Source organism: Bos grunniens, chromosome 3, assembly GCF_055505025.1.
Source record: "Bos grunniens cultivar Pamir isolate PY7600 chromosome 3, Bosgru_T2T1.0, whole genome shotgun sequence".
NCBI lineage: Eukaryota > Metazoa > Chordata > Mammalia > Artiodactyla > Bovidae > Bos > Bos grunniens.
In genome coordinates, this window is record NC_141167.1 from 116,911,516 (window position 1) to 116,935,314 (window position 23,799).

Below are 23,799 nucleotides of genomic sequence, written 5' to 3' on the forward strand. Positions count from 1 at the left end.
AAAATGCAATAATCAATTAACAAGGACCTAGATGTATTAAAGAATAAACATACAGACACAAACAACTCAATTACTGAAGTTAAAAATACTCTAGAAAGAATCAGTAGCATAATATTTGAAACAGAAGGATGGATCAGTGAGCTGGAAGATAAAGTGGTGAACACTAATGAAAGAAATCAAAGAGAACATAAACAGATGGAGAGATATTCCATGTTCCTGGGTAGGAAGAATCAATATTGTGAAAATTACTATACTACCAAATGCAATCTACAGATTCAATGCTATCCTTATCAAATTACCAGTGGCATTTTTCACAGAATTAGAACAAAAAATTTTTACAATTCATATGGAAGCAGAAAAGACCATGAAAAGCCAAATCAGTTTTGAGAAAGAAGAATGGAGCTGGAGGAATCAACCTTCCTGACTTCAGATTATGCTACAAAGCTATAGTCATCAAGATGGTATGGTACTGGCATAAAAACAGAAATATAGACTAATGGAACAAGACAGAAAGCCAAGAAATAAGCTCAGAAATAAATAAGGTTCCCATAGGTGTATACCTATGGGCACCTTATTTTTGACAAAGAATATGCAAAGAATATACAAAGGGGCAAAGACAGCCTCTTCAATAAATGGTGCTGGGAAAACTGGGCAGATACATGTAAAAGAATGAAATTAGAATACTTCCTAACAGCATACACAGAAATAAACTCAAAATTGATTAAAGACCTAAATGTAAGACCAGAAGCTATAAAACTCTTAGAGGAAAGAGAACACTCAATGACATAAATCAAAGCAAGATCCTCTATGACCCATCTCCTAGAGTAATGGAAATAAAAACAAAAGTAAACAAATGGGACCTGATTAAACTTAAAAGCTTTTGCACAGCAAAGGAAACTATAAGCAAGGTGAAAAGACAACCCTCAGAATGGGAGAAAATAATAGTAAATGAAACAACTGAAAAAGGATTAATTTCCAAAAGAAACAAGCAGCTCATACAACTCAATACCCGAAAAACAAACAACCCAATCAAAAAGTGGGAAAAGACCGAAACAGACATTTCTCCAAAGAAGACATACAGATGGCTAACAAACACAGGAAAAGATCCTCCACATCACTCATTATTAGAGAAATGCAAATCAAAACTACAATGAGATATCACTGCACACTGGTCAGAATGGCCATCATCAAAAATTCTACAAACAATAAATGCTGAACAGGGTGTGGAGAAATGGGAACTCTCTTGCACTGTTGGTGGGAATGTAGATTGATTCAGCCACTGTGGAAGATGGTATGGAGATTCCTTGAAAACCTAGGTATAAAACCACCATATGACCCAAAAATCCCACTCCTAGGCATATATCCTGAAGAAACATTCCATTGTTCATTGCAGCACTACTTACAATAGCTAGAACATGGAAGCAACCTAGATGTTCATCGACAGATGAATGGATAAAGAAGTTGTGGTACATATACACAATGGAATATTACTCAGCCATAAAAAGGAATGCATTTGAGTCAGTTCTAATGAGGTGGATGAACCTAGAGCCTATTATACAGAGTGAAGTAAGTCAGAAATAGAAAGATAAATATCATATACTAGCACATATATACAGAATCTAGAAACATGGTGCCAAAGAATTTATTTGCAGGGCAGCAGTGGAGAAACAGTCATAAAGAACAGACTTATGGACACAGGGAGAGGGAAGGAGAGGGTGAGATGGATGGAGAGAGTAACATGGAAACTTACATTACCATATGTAAAATAGATAGCCAATGGGAATTTGCTGTATGGCTCAGGAAATTCAAACAGGGGCTCTGTATCAACCTAGAGGGGTGGGATTGGGAGAGAGATGGGAGAGAGTTTCAAGAGGGAGGGGATATATGTATACCTATGGCTGATTCATGTTGAGGTTTGACAGAAAACAACAAAATTCTATAAAGCAACTATCCTTCAATTAAAAACTAAATTAATTTTAAAAAGTCAGAATCATGTTATAAAGGTGTTGAGACATGTGGCCATGAATCCAAATTGCCCAATTTTGTTGACAGATATAATGATGTTCCAAAAAAGATTGATACTGAAAATAATGTCTTCTCTGTGTATATTACTATCAAATTAGAGTGCTTTTGATTGAACAACAAAAGCTTTTGTTGAACAATAACAAATCAAGTGCTCAAGTGCCCAAGATATTTGAGCTTTGAAACATCGGAATTTAAGATTGGAAGATACACTAGAGTACATGTGGTATCTAAGCTCCACACTAGTCATTCTAGGGAAAAAGATGGATTCAGATAGATCCATAACTCAATATCTTCAGTATAGCAATCTTTTTACTACACCACATTTGTCTCTCTGCTGTTGCTAAGTCACTTCATTCGTGTCCGACTCTATGCGACCCCATAGACGGCAGCCCCACCAGGCTCCCCCGTCCCTGGGATTCTCCAGGCAAGAACACTGGAGTGGTTTGCCATTTCCTTCTCCAATTTTGTCTCACTAGTGCAAAACAATTATAAAATGACTGTCTATGCTGTTCTATTTGTCTGTCTCTCTCCTCCGTTCTGTTTCTCTCTCATTTTCTTTTCCAGTGGGTATGGAATGTAGTATTGAAAAGGTTCGACTCTGGGGTCAGACCCTGTCTCCATCATTTATTAATCTCAGGAATTTTTTAAAACCACAATTTTTAAACTTACAAAGTAGATACCAGTGTTACAGGGTTGTGGTATTAAATGAAATAATTTATGTATTGATTTCAGCTTAGTGTCATAAATAAGTGCTTAAAAATGTTAGCTATAACTGTTATTTCTGTAACTAATGCATGATTACAATAAAAAATGTGGAAAGACTAGGAAAGTTGGTGGCAGTGGTTTAGTCACGAGGTCATGCCCTATACCCTATGGACTGTAGCCTGCCAGGCTCCTTTGTCCATGGGATTCTCCAGGCAAGAATACTGGAGTGGGTTGCCATTTCCTTCTCCAGCGGATCTTCCCGACCTAGGGATTGAACCCAGGTCTCCTGTATTGCAGGCAGTTTCTTTGCCAAGGAAACTACAAGGAAAGCCCTAGGAAAGATAAGATTCATTATTAAAATGGCCATAACTTCTCAATTTAAAGATAACTGCTGTTAATGTACACACACACAAATACACATATATGCAGAAAAAACTACATGTACTTATTGTTGTTGTTCAGTTGCCCATTCATGTCTGACTCTTTGTAACCCCATGGACTGTATAGGCCACCGGGCTCCTGCATCCATGGTATTTCCCAGGCAAGAATAATGGAGTGGGTTGCCATTTCCTTCTCCAGAGGATCTTCTCCATTCAGGGATTGAACTTACATCTCCTGCATTAGTAGATGGAATTTTTACTGCTGAGCCACCAGGAAGCCACCACATATTTTTGTATATACATTTAATATATTACTTTTTCATATCATTGAATTCACAAAATTGAATGAAATTAATTTACTAAGACAAATCCTTTTGCAATTAGTTACCAACCTGTTATTTTCTATTACTATCTTCACCCTGGCAAATTTAAAAATTAATCAAGGAATATCATTCTTGGTGGATTTGAAATCTGTTTTGGGTTAAAAACAAAGCAGAAAATAATAAAGTGACAGACCATCACTAATTATTAGAAAACTGCAAATGAAAACTACAATGAGGAACCACTTCACACCAATCAGAATGGCCATCTCCAAACAATCTCCAAATAATAAGTACTGGAGAGGGTGTGGAATTACCATATGATCCAATAATCCTGGGCATATATCTGGAAAAGATGAGAACTCAAATTGAAAAACATTATAGCACTTGTATATTCATAGCAACACTATTCACAAAAATCAAGATATGGAAGCAACTTAAATGTCCATCAACAGATGAATGGCTTAAGGAAATGTGATATAGACATATAGATATATGCACTGGAATATTACTCAGTCATAAAAAAGCAATGAAATATTGCCATTTGCAGCAACATGGATAGACCTAGAGATTATCATACTTAATGAGGTACATCAGATAAAGATAAATAGTGTATATCACATACATGTGGAACCTAAGAAAATAATGCAAATCAACCTTTTTTTTTTTCTATGAAACAGAAACAGACTCACAGACATAGACAACAAAATTATGGCTACCAAAGGGGTAGGGGAAGGGTAAATTAGGAGTATGGGACAGAGTGCCTGTAGAACTACGGATGGAGGTTTGTAACATTGTAGAGAAGGCAGTGACCGAAATCACCCCAAAGGAGAAGAAATGCAAGAAGGCAAAGTGGTTGTCTAAGGAGGTTTTACAAATAGTTGAGGAAAGAATAGAAGTGAAAAGCAGAGATAAATGGAAAGATATGTTCAACTGAATGCAGAGTTCCAGAGAATATCAAGGAGACATAAGAAGGCTTTCTAAAGTGAACAATGCAAAGAAAAATAGGGAAACAATAGAAATGGGAAAAACTAGAGATTCCCTCAAGAAAATAGTAGGTATCAAGGGAACATTTCATGTAAGGATGGGCCTGATAAAGGACAGAAATGTTGAAGACCTAACAAAAGCAGAAGAGATGGAGAAGTTGAAAGAATACACAGAACTATATAAAAAAGGTCTTAATGACCCAGATAGCCATGATGGTGTGATCACTTACCTACAGCCAGACATCCTAGAGTGTGAAGTTAAGTGGACCTTAGGAAGCATTACTACAGAGCTAGTGGAGGTGATGGAATTCTGGCTGAGCTATTTCAACTCCTAAAACATGATGCTGTTGGAGGGCTACACCCAATATGTCAGCAATTTTGGAAAACTCATCAGTGGCCACAGGACTGGAAAAGGTCAGTTTTCATTCCAAACCCAGAGAAGAACAATTCCAAAGAATTATCAAGCTACCATACAATTGCCCTTATTTCACATGCTACTAGGTTATGCTCAAAATCCTTCAAGCTAGATTTCAATGTTACATGAACCAAGAAATTTTAAAAGTACAAACTAGGTTTAGAAAATGCAGAAGAAGCAGAGATCAAATTGCCAACATTCATTGAGTCATATAGAAAGCATGGGGATTCCAGAAAAAATATCTGCTTCTGCTTCATTGACCATGCTAAAGTCATTGACTGTGTGGACCACAACAAACTGAAGAAAATTCTTAAAGAGATGGGAATACAAGACCACCTTACCTTTTTTCTGAGAAACTTGTATGTGGGTCAAGAAGCAACAGTTAGAACTGGACATGGAACAAAATTGATTCCATGGAACAAAACTGGACTGTTTCAAAATTGAGAAAGGAATATGACAAGGCTGTATATCGTCTCACTGCTTATTTAACTTCTATACAGAGTACATTATGTGAAAATCACAATATGGAATCCAGTTTGCTGGAAGAAATATCAACAACCTCAGATATACAGATGATACCACTCTAATAGCAGGAAGAGAAGAGGAACAAGAGCCTCTTGATGAGAGTGAAAGAAGACAGTGAAAAAGTTGGCTTAAAACTCAACATTCAAAAAACAAAGATCATGGCATCCGGTCCCACCACTTAATGGCAGATAGAAGGCAAAGAAGTGAAAACAGTGATAGATTTTCTTTGGCTCTAAAATCACTGTGGATGGTGACTGCAGCCATGAAATTAAAAGATGCTTGCTCCTTGGAAGGAAAACTCTGAACAACCTAGACAGTTTATGAAAAAGCAGAGACATCAGTTTGCTTGCAAAGGTCCATATAGTCAAAGCTACAATTTTTCTGGTAGTCACATCCAGGCATGAGAATTGGTCCATAAAAAAGGCTGTGGACCAAAGAATTGATGCTTATGAATTGTGGTGCTGGAGAAGACTCTTGAGAGCCCCTTGGACAGAAAGGAGATCAAACCAGTCAATCCTAAAGGAAATGAACACTAAATATTCATTTGAAGGACTGATATCAAAGCTGAAGCCCCAATACTTTGGCCACTTCATGTTCAGAGACAACTCATTGGAGAAGACCCTGATGCTGAGGAATATTAAATGGATAAGGGGGCAGCAGAGGATGAGATAGTTAGGTAGCATCATCAACACATTAGACATGAGTTTGAGCAAACTCTGGGAAATACTGAAGGACAGAAAAGCCTGGCGGTTCATGAGGTTGCAAAGACAACATAGTGACTTAGTGACTGAACACCAATAAATGGGATTAATAGATGAACACTGCTGCTGCTGCTACTGCTGCTAAGTCACATCAGTCGTGTCCGACTCTGTACGACCCCATAGACGGCAGCCTGCCAGGCTCCACCATCCCTGCAATTCTCCAGGCAAGAGTACTGGAGTGGGTTGGCAGTGCCTTCTCCAAGATAAACACTACTATATGTAAAACAGATTAATATTAATAATAAGAATTTACCATGTATCACAGGGAACTATATTCATTCTCTTGCAATAACCTATAATGTTAAATAATAAACATTTATCTTTAAATTATATTTCTTGTAAGGACTTTCAAGACTTTTATATTGATAATTGCAATGCCTCATTGTTTTTATATCTGTGGTATAATGTGTGTGATGAATCTAGCATTATGTAAAATTAAGCTTATCCAAGGAGAACCAGTGAAATTCACTGCACCCACCTAGAAAACCACATCATACAAGACAGCAATGAATGCTATGAGGTTGCATTTGGTTGATTTTGTGGTTCTTGGACTCTTCCCTCACCACCTCCAGTGGGTTTTGTTCCCTAAGATATGACCTTGCCTTATTAATTTTTGTTATACTCATTCATTTCTTTACTCATTCATTCACTTATTCCATGTTTTTTTTGAGTTCCTACTACAAGTCCAATGTTATGCTAACAGATTTAGGACTAAAAAAAAAATCACAAAATGTCATTGTTTTAAAAGGTTAGATTTCAACCAAGGAAATCAACAACAAGTGCAGAGAAAATTTATGTCATGCATTGTGATAAGCATAAAAACAGAAGGAAGCAAAGAACACTGTAGAAATAGGCAGGTAGAGATCTATATTCAGCCAGGAGATAGTCAAAGAAGGGCCCTTGTAGGATATGACATCAAACTTAATTAAATCTTAAAGAATGTCTAGGAGACTACTGGTTGTGTGACCTTGAATATTTATGCTTGATATTTAAGCTCTCTTAACCTCAGTTTATGCATAAATATATTGCTTGTTTTAATATAGACTATGTGTATTTAAGTAGTGTCTGTTAATATGATACATGCAATAGAAGTTTGCATTTTTTTTTTATTATTGACTTGTGTTGCTTCCCTACTTCATTTTGTGCCTTTGAATACTATTCATTCTCTTCCAAATCAGTAAGTAATGTTCTTTTCTGGAAATAACTTATAACTTTGGAGAAGGATGCTACATTTAGATAGAATACAAATTTAACTATCACTAAAAATGACTGTCTTCATTCAGGAACAGCAGAGGACTTATAAATACCCATGGAATATTTACAGGGAAGCAGACAGTAAGTCTAGCATCATCACACAGTCCAGATGTTCCACTGGAATTTATAGTCACTTGTTGCTTCTTTTAGCCATAACTTGCCCCTAATTTAAGAGAAAATTTTATTCAGAGTTATCTTTTTAAGAGGCATTACTCTCTTTAAAAAAATACCTTGAGTCATTTCAGTGTTTTGAGAGTAATATACCTAGTATATAGAAATAATGTTATAATAGATAGAAGAGTTCAGAAAGCCATTGATATTTAAGGACAACATGCTGTATGTTATTTTTAAAAATGAAGAAAAGTATAAGATACAAAATATAGGAAATCAATTGATCTTTCATCTTTACAAATTTGATCTCCCATCTTTACAAATGGCTGCTCCAAGTTCTATTCCAAAATGGTGTCAGGGCTTTCACTGCTGACATCAATTGCCATCAGCATTGCCTTTAACTGACATAATCACTGATTGTTACAATTAGTGCCCATTAGTATAGAGTAAAATTAGAGTGTCAGTCATATAGAATTGCCCATTATGTCCATAGCATACACAAAGTTCATCACTTATATTAACATTACCAGAGTGAATTCAAAAAAAACTGTGAAAGACCTGTCACTTTATAATGCTGCCAGATGTGAAATATCAGACACGATGTACAAACTGTCAAAACTCAATGTTCTGCTATTGAACACCCAGACTTTAGATGTAATGGCACGGAGAATTAGAGAAACAATGTGGTTAGTAAATAAGAACTTTGAGTGAATCAATAGACAAGGTAACTTGTAATTATCAAAAGAATATATAAAATGTATTCGATGTAGTTCAGTTCAGTTCAGTCGCTCAGTCATGTCCGACTCTTTGCGACCCCATGAATCGCAGCATGCCAGGCCTCCCTGTCCATCACCAACTCCCGGAGTTCACTCAGACTCATGTCCATCGAGTCAGTGATGCCATCCAGCCATCTCATCCTCTGTTGTCCCCTTCTCCTCCCGCCCCCGATCCCTCCCAGCATCAGAGTCTTTTCCAATGAGTCAACTCTCCGCATGAGGTGGCCAAAGTACTGGAGTTTCAGCTTTAGCATCATTCCTTCCAAAGAAATCCCAGGACTGATCTGCTTTAGAATGGACTGGTTGGATCTCCTTGCAGTCCAAGGGACTCAAGAGTCTTCTCCAACACAACCATTCAAAAGCATCAATACTTCAGTGCTCAAATTTCTTCACAGTCCATCTCTCACATCCATATACATGACTACTGGAAAAACCATAGCCTTGACTAGACAGACCTTTGTTGGCAAAGTAATGTCTCTGCTTTTCAACATGCTATCTAGGTTGGTCATAACTTTCCTTCCAAGGAGTAAGCGTCTTTTAGAGTCTTTTACCTCTTCACTTTCTGCCATAAGGGTGGTGTTATCTGCATATCTGAGGTTACTGATATTTCTCCTGGCAATCTTGATTCCAGCTTGTGCTTCTTCCAGCCCAGCGTTTCTCATGATGTACACTGCATATAATTTAAATAAGCTGGGTGACAATATACAGCCTTGACGTACTCCTTTTCCTATGTGGAACCAATCTGTTGTTCCATGTCCAGTTCTAAGTGTTGCTTCCTGACCTGCATATAGGTTTCTCAAGAGGCAGGTCAGGTGGTCTGTTATTCCCATCTCTTTCAAAATTTTCCACAGTTTATTGTGATCCACACAGTCAAAGTAGTTAGATACCATTATAAAATCCTCCTCTGTTTGTTTTGTTTCACTAAACCCAAAGAGATGCCAAAGCACTGGTGAAAAATGTAATTTTTAACTCTTGAGTTTATAACCTCAAAAAAAATCTACTGTAATTTTCTCGAGGTAGTGATTAATAACACGCAACTCTAACTACACATTCTTTAAATAGAGGACTCAAAACTTAAGAAAAAGTATGTGATGGCTCCAGGCTCCATCATGAACCATAGAGTTAACTTAAGTTTGGGATCTGCTCGGATAGTATAACAGAAAGACAGGAGTCTCTGACGTCTGTAACTGTGGAGCCACCATTCCGGAATTGCAATACTTATCAAATGCAGTTAGGTGATCAAACACCAGAATTAGTAACCAAAAAAATTTCCTCTTTGTAGACATCAATAGATATGAAATATCATTTGTGTTTCAACAATGTGGCATCAAATCCTTTATATATTTCAAACATTTTAACAAGATCTTTGCTATAAAATTATAAGATTATGTGTGTTTGTAATAACAAAGGTGTCTATCCCATTCCCAGAAGTACCTACTTTTAACTATTGAATTTATATATTTTCAGGAATTTTCTAAGCATGTAAAGGTATTGGCATACTCTTTATATATGTTTATCAGATCAGTCGCTCAGTCATGTCTGACTCTTTGTGATCCCATGAATCGCAGCACGCCAGGCCTCCTGTCCATCACCAACTCCCTGAGTTCACTCAGACTCATGTCCATCGAGTCAGTGATGCCATCCAGCCATCTCATCCTCTGTCGTCCCCTTCTTCTCTTGCTCCCAATCCCTCCCAGCATCAGAGTCTTTTCCAATGAGTCAACTCTCCGCATGAGGTGGCCAAAGTACTGGACTTTCAGCTTTAGCATCATTCCTTCCAAAGAAATCCCAGGGCTGATCTCCTTTAGAATGGACTGGTTGGATCTCCTTGCAGTCCAAGGGACTCTCAAGAGTCTTCTCCAACACCACAACTCAAAAGCATCAATTCTTTGGCGCTCAGCCTTATTCACAGTCCAACTCTCACATCCGTACATGACCACAGGAAAAACCATAGCCGTGACTAGACGAACCTTTGTTGGCAAAGTAATGTTTCTGCCCTTGAATATGCTACCTAGGTTGGTCATAACTTTCCTTCCAAGGAGTAAGCATCTTTTAATTTAATGGCTGCAGTCACCATCTGCAGTGATTTTGGAGCCCAGAAAAATAAAGTCTGACACTGTTTCCACTGTTTCCCCATCTATTTCCCATGAAGTGATGGGACCAAATGCCATGATCTTCGTTTTCTGAATGTTGAGCTTTAAGCCAACTTTTTCACTCTCCTCTTTCACCTTCATCAGGAGGCTTTTTAGTTCCTCTTCATTTTCTGCCATAAGGGTGGTGTCATGTGCATATCTTAGGTTATTGATATTTCTCCCTGCAATCTTGATTCCAGCTTGTATTTCTTCCAGTCCAGCTTTTCTCATGATGTACTCTGCATATAAGTTAAATAAGCAGGGTGACAATATACAGCCTTGACGTACTCCTTTTCCTATTTGGAACCAGTCTGTTGTTCCATGTCCAGTTCTAACTGTTGTTTCCTGACCTGCATACAAATTTCTCAAGAGGCAGATCAGGTGGTCTGGTATTCCCATCTCTTTCAGAATTTTCCACAGTTTATTGTGATCCACACAGTCAAAGGCTTTGGCAAAGTCATTAAAGCAGAAATAGATGTTTTTATATGCTTATATATATTATATATATTATAAATAATATGTACATTTCATATTATACATATTTTATTACATTTTATATTATATATTCTTTATATATATATATATTCTTATATTTATATATTAGTATATAAAGTTATTGGTATTGGTATACTCTACATACTATTTCCAGGATAAAGTTCTGGAAATACTTATCTGCCTGCAATGCAGGAGACCCTGGTTCAATTCCTAGGTCAGGAAGATCCCCTGGAGAAGGCAAAGGCTGCTCACTCTAGTATTCTAACCTGGAGAATTCCATGGACTATATAGGACTTCCCTGGTGGCTCAGATGGTAAAAACATTTGCCTACAATGCAGGAGACCTGGGTTCAATCCCTCGGTCAGGAAGATCTCCTGGAGAAGGAAATGGCAACCCACTCCAGTATTCTTGCTAGGAGAATCTCATGGACAGAGGAGCCTGTCGGGCTATGGTCCATAGGGTCACAAAGGGTTGGACACGACTGAAGTAACTTAGCACGCACACAAACATATAGTCCATGGGGTCACAAGGAGTTGGACACGATCGCGAGACTTTCACTTCTTGAAATAGCTGTTGGAGATATATATATATATTATATATATATATATTTCTATATATATATTGAATATATAATAATATATAATATATATAAATATATATATATTTCAAATGTTCAGATACTTTTTTATCTATACCTACATCAACCTCTCATCCAGCTATCTCTTCAAATTGCCTTCCAAAATGTGTGCTCCCATTTACATTTCCACTGTTGTGTAAAAGAGCACTACCATTTTTTTAATACTTGCAAAAATAAATGGAAACATAACACTTTGTTTTAATTTAGCTTTTTCGTCATGAAGATAGTTTATTATCTCTATTATATTTAAAAGTAATTTATGTTCTTTTATCTGTGTCCTTAAGATTTTAAAAAATTATTTTCTCTATTGAGGTGATGGCACTTTTTTCTTTAACAGCTTTATTGATATATATCTCATATAGAAAATTTTCCTATTTAAATGATTTTTGTTTATTCACAGAGCTGTGTAAGCATTATCACAATCCAATTTTAGAATACTTTTAGCACCCTCACAAGAGCCATGTACACATTAGCAATCATCCCCTATTACTTCTTTCCTCACCTTGTTCCCAGTCACAAGTAAACATGAATTTACCTTTTATATCCATGAACTGTATTTCTAGACATTTCATGTAAATGTAATACCATATTAAGTCTTTATGACTGGATTTTTCGTGTAGCTTAATATCTTCAAGTTAATACACATAGCACATATCAGTACTTCATTTCATTTTTATTGCTGAATTATGTTCCATAGTATAGATATACCATTTTTGGTTATCCATCATCATGGATGATTGTTTTATCATTGTTCATGGTAGCATCCATCATGGCTATCTAGTGATGGACATTTAGACTGTTTCCACTTTGGGGCTATTATGAATAATAATGCTATAAACATTTGTGTACAATTTTGGTAAAGACATATTTTCATTTCTTTTGAGTATATCTACTAAGAATTACTGGATGACGTGGTTGAGCAATGTAAGAACAAAACTTTTCTGAAAAGAGATTACACCATTTTGTATTGGCAGAAACAATGTTTAAAGGTTCCATTTCCCCACACACACACATTTTATTTACTTGTTATTGTCTTTCCCTTTTATTTTAAATATGGTAGTGAGTATGGAATGATATTGTATTTTTATTTACATTTTCCTAAAGACTAATGAAGATGAGTACCATTTCATGTGTTTGTTGGTCATTTGTGTATCTTCATTAGATAGATCTTCAACCATTTTTAACTGAAATAATCTTTTTAATGATGGGTTGTAAGTGTTCGTATATCCCAAATATATGTCCTTTGTCAGTGTGAGTTGCCTTTTCACATTCTTGATGATATCCTTTAATACACAGAAGTTTTCAGTTTTGTGGCAGTCCAATTTACCTATTTTTTTTTCATTAATGCATTTGGCATCATGTCTTAAAAACTATTGCCTAATCAAATGTCATAAAGATTTATTATTTATTATGTTTTCTGAAGAATTTTATAATTTTCTTACCTTTAGATCTATGATCCACTTGAGTTAATTATTGTGTATGGTTGGAGATAAGGGACAAAATTCATTCATTTATATACAGATTTCCAATTGTCTCACCACCATCTATTGTGAAGATTACACTTCCCAGTTGAACTGTCTTGACACCCTTGTTGAAAATCAGTTGATATTAAATATAAGGGTTTATTTGTACACTCAATTTCATATTGATTTATATATCTTTCTTTATAATAGCACCACACGGTATTGATTACTAAAGTTTTATGCTTGAAATTGAGACAATTGAAAATTTATTCTATATCCATTTTTTCTTGTTGTTGATGATTTTGGCTAAAGTAAAGTGAAAGCCTTTCAGTCACATTCAACTCTTTGTGACCCCATGAACTATACAGTCTAAGGAATTCTCCAGGCCAGAATACTGGAGTCGGTAGCCTTTCCCTTCTCCAGGGTATCTTCTCAACCCAGAGGTCAAACCCAGGTCTCCCACATTGGCTATACTAGGTCTGCTGCATTTCCATATAAATTTCAGTAACAGACAAACACACCAAAAACTTAAGCTTTCTGAGAAACATTTCACTGATTCTGTAGCTCAGTTTTGGGAGTACCAACAACTTAAGAATGTCTTATAAGCATGAGTTATCTTTCCATTTATTTAATTAGTTCAATCACTCAGTCATGTCTGACTTTTTGGGACCCCATGGACTATGGTACTCCAGGCTTCCCTGTCCATCACCAACTCCCGGAGCTTGCTCAAACTCATGTCCATTGAGTCGATAATGCCATCAATTCATTCATCTTCAGTCATCTCCTTCTCCTTCTGCCTTCAATCTTTCCCAGCATTAGGGTCTTTTCAAATGAGTCAGTTCTTCACACCAGGTGGCCAAACTATTGAAGTTTCAACATCAGCATCAGTCCTTGCAATGAATATTCAGGACTGATTTCCTTTAGTATTGATTGGTTTGATCTCCTGGCAGTCCAAGGGATTCTCAAGAGTCTTCTCCAACACCACAGTTCAAAAGCATCAATTCTTCAGTGCTCAGCTTTCTCTATGGTCCAACTCTCACATTCATACATGACTACTGGAAAAACCATAGCTTTGACTCAACAGACTTTTGTCAGCAAAGTAATGTCTCTGATTTTTAATATGCTGTCTAGGTTTGTCACAGCTTTTCTTCTAAGGAGCAAGAATCTTTTAATTTAATGGCTGCAGTCACCATCTGCAGTGATTTTGGAGCCCAGAAAAATAAAGCCTGTCATTGTTTCCATTGTTTCCCCATCTATTTGCCATGAAGTGATGGGACTGGATGCCATGATGTGAATTTTTTGAATGTTGAGATTTTAAGCCAGCTTTTTCACTCTCTTCTTTCAATTTCATCAAGAGGCCCTTGAGCACCTCTTCATTTTCTGCCATAAGGGTGGTGTCATCTGCATATCTGAGGTTAGTGATATTTTGCCCAGCAATCTTGATTCCACCTTTGGCTTCATCCAGCCCAGCATTTCACCTGGTGTACTCTGTTCAGTTCAGTTTAGTTCAGTCAGTCAGTCGTATCTGACTCTTTGCGACCCCATGGGCTACAGCATGCCGGGCTTCTCTGTCAATCACTAACTCCCAGAGCTTGCTCAAACTCATGTCCATTGAGTCAGTGATGCCATTCAACTATCTCATTCTCTGTTATCCCCTTCTCCTCCCAGCTTCAATCTTTCCCAGCATCAGGTTCTTTTCAAGTGAGTCAGTTCTTCGCATCAGGTGGCCAAAGTATTAAGAGTTTCAGCTTCAGCATCAGTCCTTCCAATGAATATTCAGGATTGATTTCCTTTAGGATGGACTGGTTTGATCTCCTTGCTGTCCAAGGGACTCTCAAGAGTCTTCTCCAACACCAGAGTTCAAAAGCATCAGTTCTTCAGCGCTCAACTTTCTTTATAGTCCAACTCTCACATCCATACAAGACTACTGGAAAAACCATAGCTTTGAATACATGAATCTTTGTCAGTAAAGTAATGTCTCTGATTTTTAATATGTTGTCCAGGTTGGTCATAACTTTTCTTCCAAGGAGTAAGCATCTTTTAATTTCATGGCTGCAGTCACCATCTGCAGTGATTTTAGAGCCCCAAAATGTAAAGTCTCCCATTGTTTCTCCATCTATTTGCCATGAAGTGATGGGACTGGATGCCATGATCTTAGTTTTATGAATGTTGAGGGGTTTTTTTTGTTTTTGTTTTTATTGTTTTATTTATTTATTTTTCTGGTCTCCATTGTATTTTCCCTTTTTTATTTATTTATTTTTTAAAATATAAATTTATTTATTTTAATTGGAGGCTAATTACTTTACAATATTGTATTGGTTTTGCCATAGATCAACATGAATCCACCACGGGTGTACACGTGTTCCCCATCCTGAGTTTTAAGCCAGCTTTTTCACTCTTCTCTTTCACTTCCATCAAGAGGCTTTTAGTTCTTCTTTGCTTTCTGCCATAAGGGAGGTGTCATCTACAAATCTGAGGTTATTGATATTTCTACTGGCAATCTTGATTCCAGCTTGTGATTTACCAGGCAGGCATTTCACATGGTCTGTTATGCATATAATTTTTTTTTCTCGGTTCCATAATTTTAATTTTATTTTACTTTTAAACTTTATAATATTGTATTAGTTTTGCCCAACGTCAAAATGAATTCGCCACAGGTATACCCGTGCTCCCCATCCTGAACCCTCCTCCCTCCTCCCTCCCCATACCCTCCCTCTGGGCCGTACCAGTGCACCAGCCCCGAGCATCCAGCATCGTGCATCGAACCTGGACTGGCAACTCGTTTCATACATGATATAATTTAAATAAGCAGGGTGACGATATACTGCCTTGAGGTACTCCTTTCCCAATTTGGAACCAGTCTGTTGTTCCATGTCCAGTTCTAACTGTTGTTTCCTGACCTACATACAGATTTCTCAGGAGGCAGGTAAGGTGGTCTGGTATTCCCATCTCTTGAAGAATTTTCAATAGTTTGTCGTGATCCTCACAGTCAAGGACATTGGCATAGTCAATAAAGCAGAAGTACATGTTTTTCTTGAACTCTCTTGCTTTTTCTATGATCCAGCTGGTGTTGACATTGATCTCTGGTTCCTCTGCCTTTTCTAAAACCAGCTTGAACTACTGGAAGTTCTCAGTTCACATACCATTGATACCTTGCTTTGAGAATTTTGAGCATTACTTTGCTGGCATGTGAGATGAGTGCAGTTGTGCGGTATTTGAACATTCTTTGGCATTGCCTTTCTTCGGGATTGGAATGAAAACTGACCTTTTCCAGTCTTCCAAATTTTTTTTTTTAAATTTTCAGTGTACAAGATTTGCAGTTCTTTTGCTAAATTTATTACTAAGAATTTTATTGTTTCTGATGCTTTTTTAAATGGAATTTTTTCCTTCATTTTGGGTTGTTTATTGCTCATGTTCAGACATACAATGCGTTTTTGTATGTTGCTCTTATATTCTACCAAAATGATAAACTCATTTATTAATTCTAATAGAGTTTTGTGGAATCCTTAATTATTATGCTTTTCTACATATAAGGTTACATAATCTGTGAATAACTATAGTTTGTTTCTTTCTTTCCAATAAACATGTCACTCATTTATTTATTTATTTGCTTATTTAGCCTATACCTTAGAAGCTCAGTACAATGTGAGTAGAAGATTAGACTCTGTTGTTAGGTTCACATATATTTATAACCATCCTTTCTTCTTGATGAATTAACCTTCATATCAATATAAAGTATCCTTCATTTTCTCTAGTAACAATTTTTGTTTTAAAATCTAATTTGTCTCTTATTAGTACAGCTACTCCAGCTCTCATTTTTGTTACTGTTTCATGGTGTATCAGTTTTCATTCTTTCACTTTCATATTTTCATTCTTTTACTCTTTTTCTTTGAATATGATGTGTATCTCTTAAAGACATATATATATAGATAGATAGCTGTTATGTTTTAAACATGTGTTTTGCTAATTTTGTCTTTTGATTTTCATTTTAATTCATTTATTGTAATACAATTACCCATAAAATAGAATTTACATTTGCTATTTTGCCATTTTTTTCAATATGTCTTTTATATTTTTTGCTCTCTTTCTTAATTCCTGTTTTTTATTTTTTTTAATGCGTGTTGAATAGATATATTCTAATGTGTGTGTGTGCATGCTAAGTTGCTTCAGCCATGTCTGACTCTCTGCAACTCTATGGACTGTAGCCCTCCAGTCTCCTCTGTCCAAGGGATTCTCTGGGCAATAATACTGGAGTGGGTTGCCATACCCTCCTGCAGGGTATCTTCCCAAACCAGGGATCAAATCTGCGTCTCTTATATTTCCTTCATTGGCAGGTGGGTTCTTTATCACTAGTGCCACCTGGGAAACCCATATTCTAGTGCATTTGAAGTGTTTTGACTAGTGTCCCTCAATATTTCACATCCACCTGGAACCTCAAAATGCAACATTATATAGGAATAGGATCTTGGCTGCTGCTCCTGCTGCTAAGTTACTTCAGTCGTGTCCGACTCTGTGCAACCCCAGAGAGGGCAGCTCACCAGGCTTCCCTGTCCCTGGGATTCTCCAGGCAAGAACACTGGAGTGGGTTGCCATTTCCTTCTCCAAAGCACGAAAGTGAAAAGTGAAAGTGAAGTCGCTCAGTCGTGTTCGACTCTTCACGGCCCCATGGACTGCAGCTTACCAGGCTCCTCTGTCCATGGGATTTGCCAGGCAAGAGTACTGGAGTGTGTTGCTATTGCCTTCTCTGAGGATCTTGGCAGTTGTAGCTAAAGTAGTAATCAAGATGAGATTCTACTGTATTAGTAGATCAGTAAAAAGACCATGTGAAGATGGATATGGAGATTGGACTGATGCTACTACTTGCCAAGAATTAACAGGAGCCACCAGGAGGTGAAAGGAAAAGAAGGATTCTCGTTTAGAGCCCTGAGGGGAAGTGTTGGCTTGCCAATATCTTGATTTTGGATTTCTGGAATCCTGAACTTTGGTAAAATAAATCTGCTATTTTAAGTCACTCAGTTTATGATTGTTATGAATGCCCTAGGAAACTACATAGTATCTTCCAAATTGCTCTATTTTTGCTTTTACTATGTTTTTAAGAGTTTTTTTTTTCCTCCTAGTGGTTGCCCTAGGAAAGACAATTGGTATTTTAACTAAAAAAAAAAAAAAAAAAAAAAAACCTAGTTCAGACTAACATTAGTTTAGTTTAGTTTAGTTTAGTTCAGTCACTCAGTCATGTCTGACTCTTTGTGACCCCATGAATTGCAGCATGCCAGGCCTCCCTGTCCAACACCAACTCCTGGAGTTCACTCAGACTCACGTCCATCGAGTCAGTGATGCCATCCAGCCATCTCATCCTCTGTCGTCCCCTTCTCCTCCTGCCCCTAATCCCTCCCAGCAGCAGAGTCTTTTCCAATAAGTCAAATCTTGGCATGAGGTGGACAAAGTACTGGAGATTCAGCTTTAGCATCATTCCTTCCAAAGAAATCCCAGGGCTGATCTTCAGAATGGACAGGTTGGATCTCCTTGCAGTCCAAGGGACTCTCAAGAGTCTTCTCCAACACCACAGTTCAAAAGCATCAATTCTTCGGCGCTCAACCTTCTTCACAGTCCAACTCTCACATCCATACATGACCACAGGAAAAACTTAATTTAAATAGTAACAAATTTTTTGCTTCAACATACTTCTATTCTCTCCTTTTATATTACTATTGCTATATAAATTACATTTGTATACTTTAGAAACCCATTATCACCTTTTATAATTATTGCTTTATGTCGTTTTCTTTTAAAAATAGATAGGTCAAGAAGAGTGAAACAAACAAAAACGCTTTTTACTTTCTTTCACACTACCTATGCCATCTGTTGATTAGCGTGTTTTTTTTTTTTCCTCATGTGGTTTCAAATTACCTTCTAGTGTTCTTTCATTGAAGCTTCAGTTCAGTTCAATTCAGTCACTCAGTCGTGTCTGACTCTTTGTGACCCCATGGACTACAGCATCCCAGGCCTCCCTGTCCATCACCAACTCCTACTAGAGTTTACTCAAACTCATGTCCATTGAGTCGGTGATGCCATCCAACTATCTCATCCTCTATTGTCCCCTTCTCCTCCCACCTTCAATCTTTCCAGCATCAGGGTCTTTTCAAATGAGTCAGTTCTTCTCATCAGGTGGCCAAAGTATTGTAGTTTCAGCTTCAGCATAAGTTTCGATTCAGGTTGAAGGGATGGACTGGTTGGATCTCCTTGCTGTCAAAGGGACTCTCAAGAGTCTTCTCTTTTTTGAACACCACAGTTCAAAAGTATCAATTCTTTGATGCTCAGCTTTCTTTATAGTCCAACTCTCACATCCATACACGACTACTGGAAAAACCATACCCTTGACTAGATGAACCTTTGTTGGCAAAGTCATGTCTCTGCTTTTTAAAATGCTGTCTAGGTTGGTCATAAGTTTTCTTCCAAGGAGAAAGCGTCTTTTAATTTCATGGCTGCAGTCACCATCTGCAGTGGTTTTGGAGCTCCCCAAAATAAAGTCTGCCACTGTTTCCACTGTTTCTCCATCTATTTGCCATGAAGTGATGGGACCGGATGCCATGATCCTAGTTTTCTGAATGTTGAGTTTTAAGCCAACTTTTTCACTCTCCTCTTTCACTTTCATCAAGAGGCTCTTTAGTTCTTCTTCACTTTCAGCCTCAAGGACTCAGCAATTTTTGTTGAGTAGGGATGTTTGTAACACATTTTCTCAGTTTTTTAAAATCCAGAAATATCTTAATTTCTCCTTCATTTTTAAAAGAGGTCATAAGTGAATATAGAATTTTTCCTTGACAGCTTTTTCTGTCAGTACTTTTAAAGTGTCATATCACTATAATCTGGCCTTTATCACTTGTGAAAAGAAGCCAGCTGTTAATTTCACTGTGAAGTTTTGGTATGTGATAAGTCACTTTTCTTTTGCTACTTGTGAGATTTTCCTTTTTTCTTTGTTTTTCATCAGCTTGACTATAAAGTGTCTTGGTGTGGATTGCTTTGATTTATTCTGCTAGGAGCTTGTTTATCTTCTTGAATGTGTATGCTAATATTTTTAATCAAAATTGGGAAGTTTTCAGCCACTATTTGTCAAATATTTTTGTCTTTTTTCCCTTTCTCCTAATCTTATGGAACTCTCATTATAAGTATGTTTTATATCATATCTCTGAGGTTCTGTTCACTTTTTTTTTTCATTCATTTTCTTCCTACTTCCAGACTAGATAATCTTTATTGAACCCAGGTCTCTCACATTGCAGGCAGATTCTTTACAGACTGAACCACCAGGGAAGCCCAACTTCTACTCACATATCCTCAAATTCACTGATTCTTCTATCAACCCATATCTCTTGTTGAGTGCATCTAGTGAATTTTTTATTTCTGATATTTTATTTTTCTGCTCTAGAATTTCTATTCAATTCTGTTTTATATAATTCTATCTCTTAATTGACATTCTCTATTTGATTAGATATGATTATCATCTTTTCCTTTATTGCTTTATATGTTGTCCTTTGTATATTGTCCACTAGACCATTCAGGTATGACCTAAATCAAATCCTTTATGATTATACAATGAAAGTGAAAAATAGATTCAAGGGATTAGATCTGATAAACAGAGTGCCTGAAGAACTATGGACGGAGGTTTACAACATTGTACAGGAGGTGATGATCAAAATCATCCCCAAGAAAACAAAATGCAAAAAGGCAAAATGATTGTCTGAGGAAAGTGATGTGAAAGTGAAGTCTCTCAGTCATATCCAACTCCTTATGACCCTGGGGACTATAGCCTACCAGGCTTCTCTCTCCATGGGATTCTCCAGGCAAGAATACTGGAGTGAGTTGTCTTTTCCTTCTCCAGAGGATCTTACCAACTCAGGGATTGAATCCAGTTCTCCTGCAATGAAGGCAGATGCTTTAACCTCTGAGCCACCAGGGAAGCCCAGGGTTGTCTGAGGAGACCTTACAAATAGCTGAGAAAAGAAGAGAAGTGAAAGGCAAAGGAAAAAAGGGAAACTATATCCAGTCTGAATGCAGAATTCCAAAGAATAGCAAGGAGAGATAAGAAAGACTTCCTAAGTGATCAATGCAAAGAAATAGAGGAAAACAACAGAATGGCAAAGACTAGAGATCTCCTCAAGAAGATTAGAGATACCAAGGGAACATTTCATGCAAAAATGGGCACAATAAAGGATAGAAATCGTATGGACCTGACAGAAACAGAAGATATTAAGAAGAGCTGGCAAGAATACACAGAACTATACAGAAAATGTCTTAAAGACCCAGATAACCATGATACTGTGATCACTCATCTAGAGCCAGACAGTCTAGAGTATGAAGTCAAGTGGGCCTTAGGAAGCACCACTATGAACAAAGCTAGTGGAAGTGATGGAATTCCAGCTGAGCTATTTCAACTCCTAAAAGATAATGCTGTTAAAGTGCTACACTGAATATGCCAACACATTTGGAAAACTCATAAGTGGCCACAAGACTGGAAAAGATCAGTTTTTATTCCAATCCCAAAGAAAGGCAATGCCAAACAATGTTCAAACTACTGCTCAATTGCACTCATCTCATATGCTAGCAAAGTAATGCTCAAAATTCTCCAAGCTAGGCTTCAACAGTACGTGTACTGAGAACTTCCAGATATTCAACCTGGATTTAGAAAAGGCAGAGGAACCAGATATCAGATTGCCAGCATCTGTTGGATCATAGAAAAAGCAAGAGTTTTTCAGAAAAACATCTACTTCTGTTTCATTGACTTTGCTAAAGCTATTGACTGTGTGAATGACAACAAACTGTGGAAAATTCTTAAAAAGATAGGAACATGAGACCATCTTACTCACCTCCTGAGAAATCTATATGAAGGTCAAGAAGAAACAATCAGATCTGAATATGGAACGATGGACTGGTGCCAAATTGGGAAAGGAGTACATCAAGGCTCTATATTGTCACCTTGTTTATTTAGCTTTTGCACAGAGTACATCATATGAAATGCTGGACTGGATGAATCACAAGCTGGAATCAAGACTGCAGGAAGAAATATCAATAACCTCAGGTATGTAAATGATACCACCCTTATGGTAGAAAGTAAAGAGGAAATAAATAGCTTCTTGATGAAAGTTAAAGAGGAGAGTGAAAAACCTGGCTTAAAACTCAACATTCAAAAAACTAAGATCATGGCATCCAGTCCCATCATTTCATAGCAAATAGATGGGGCAACAATGAAAACAGTGACAGACTTTATTTTCTTGGTCTCTAAACTCACTGCATATGGTGACTGCAGCCAAGAAATTAAAAGACACTTGCTCCTTGAAAGAAAAGCTATGACAAACTTAGATGGCATATTAAAAAGCAGAGACATTTCTTTACCAACAGAGATCTGTTTAGTCAAAGCTATGATTTTTTTAGTAGTCATGTATGGGTGTGAGAGTTGGACCATAAAAAAAGCTGAGTGTGGAAGAATTGATGCTTTTGAACTGTGATGCTGGAGAAGACTCTTGAGAGTCCCTTGGACTGCAAGGAAATAAACCAGTCAATCCTAAAGGAAATAAGTCCTGAATATTCATTGAAAGGACTGATGCTGAAGCTGAAGCTCCAATACTTTGGCCACCTGGTAGAAAGAATTGATTCATTGGAAAGGACCTCGTTTCTGGGAAAGGAGGAGATGTTGAAGGCAGGAGGAGAAGGTGACGACAGAAGGTGAGATGGTTGGATGGCATCACCAATTTGATGGACATGAGTTTAAGCAAGCTCTGGGAGTTGGTGATGGACAACTCCCAGATGAGGAGGCCTGGTGTGCTGCAGTTCATGAGATCTCAGAGTCTGACATGACTGAGCAACTGAACTGACTGACTGATGTTGTCTTTTAGTCTTTTTAACGTGTTTATAATAACCAAGTTATTATGATGCTGGGAAAGATTGAAGGGGTAGGAGAAGGGGACAACAGAGGATGAGATGGTTGGATGGCATCACTGATTTGATGGACATGAGTTTGAATAAGCTCCGGGTGTTGGTGATGGACAGGGAAGCCTGGCGTGCTGCACTCCATGGGGTCGCAAAGAGTCAGACACGACTGAGCGACTGAACTGAACTGAATAGACAATAACCAAGTTAAAGTCTTTACCTACTAATTCCAAAATCTGGGCCTTTCAGGGAGATGTTCTGTTGGCTTCACCAACCCCCTCTCATGAAGCATCCTTTACTATTGTTTTTCATGCCTTGCTAAATTTTTGTTGAAACTAGACAGTTAAAATTTTTTTTTTTTTTTTTTTAGTTTTTGTTTTCATATTGGAGTACAGTCAAGTAATGATGTTGTGGTTAATTCAGGTGTATAGCAAACAGATTCAGTTATACATTTATACATGTATCTATTCATTTTCAATTTTTTTCCCATTTAGATTGTTACATAATATTGAGCAGAATTCTCAGTGGTATTCAATAGTTCTTTGTTGGTTATCATTTTAAATACAGTAGTTTATACATGTTAATCCCAATTCCCCTAACTATCCCCTTTCAGATAGTATGGAAACTCAGATATCAGATTGCCCCATCTTACAAGGTATGTGTTGTTTTTCTTGATGTTTATTTGTTTGGTGACTTTCTAGGACTACTACTGTGCATTCCACTATCTCTACAATGTAGCTTATAAGTTTTCTGTTAGTTTTTTTTTTTTTTTTTTTTTAAAGCGCTTATTTATACTTTAAGCCCGGCTTCCTAAAAGTCATCCTGGATTAATATAATTTAGTGGTCAGCCAGTAATTGGTCAGAAGGTTTTATTAACTAGCATGCTTGTGTAACTT